Source organism: Geospiza fortis, unplaced genomic scaffold (genome assembly GCF_000277835.1).
Source record: "Geospiza fortis unplaced genomic scaffold, GeoFor_1.0 scaffold26, whole genome shotgun sequence".
Taxonomy (NCBI): domain Eukaryota; kingdom Metazoa; phylum Chordata; class Aves; order Passeriformes; family Thraupidae; genus Geospiza; species Geospiza fortis.
The window spans coordinates 670,848-671,643 of record NW_005054425.1 but is presented as its reverse complement, the minus strand read 5'-3'; positions in this window follow the sequence as shown (position 1 = coordinate 671,643).

The window sequence follows — 796 nt, the reverse complement described above, 5'->3', positions numbered from 1 at the left end:
CCCCCGGCGGCCCAGCCCGGCCCGGGGAACCCGCGGTGCCAGGCGCTGGCACGGGAACAGACGGTGCTGCGGTGGCCGGGAACGAGACGGGTTGGAAAGGAGACGGTGTTTGGCTGCAGGGCGGGGAGGATCAGGCAGGAGGACCGGGCTGCGCTGCCCCGGCCCCGCTCCACGGCTCCTTCCCCCTGCACAGGTCACACGGGCTGGGGGATGCTGCTCCTTGCTGTGGGACAGCCTGGGCGCTTCAAACCCCCATCTCAGGGCCTCTGAGGGGTGGGAGCTCAGTGTGCTGAGGGGTGGCCCAGCACCCTTGGGTGAGTGGCTGGGAGGGCGGGTGGCTGTCAGGAGTTGTCCCCATTGTTGCTGTTCTCTGCCTTTGTCTCTCCTCCTGGGCTGCACTCAGGGTCCCCAGAGCCCCTGCCTGGCTGGTGCTGCAGGCACAGCCTACTGTCCCAGCTGGCACTGCACCCAGCAGCCCTTGCCCTGGCACTGCAGCCCATTGTGCCTTCTTGGCTGGCACTGCAAGCCCCAGCCCCCTGTGCCCGGTAGCACTGCACTCTGTACGCCTGCCTGGCTACGCAGAGCCCCCTGCCCAGTCGGCCCTGTGCCCCAGAGCCCATTGACCCCCCAGCCCTGCACCCTATAGCCCTGTGCCCGGGGGGCTGCACCCCCAAGAGCAGCTCTTGCCCCTCCAGTATCTGTCCCTGCACCCCGGGCTGTCGTGCACAAGTTCCCGAGCCCTGCCCCGTCCCTCACCCTGCAGCGCTGTCATGCAGCCCCGTCCCTCACACACCCT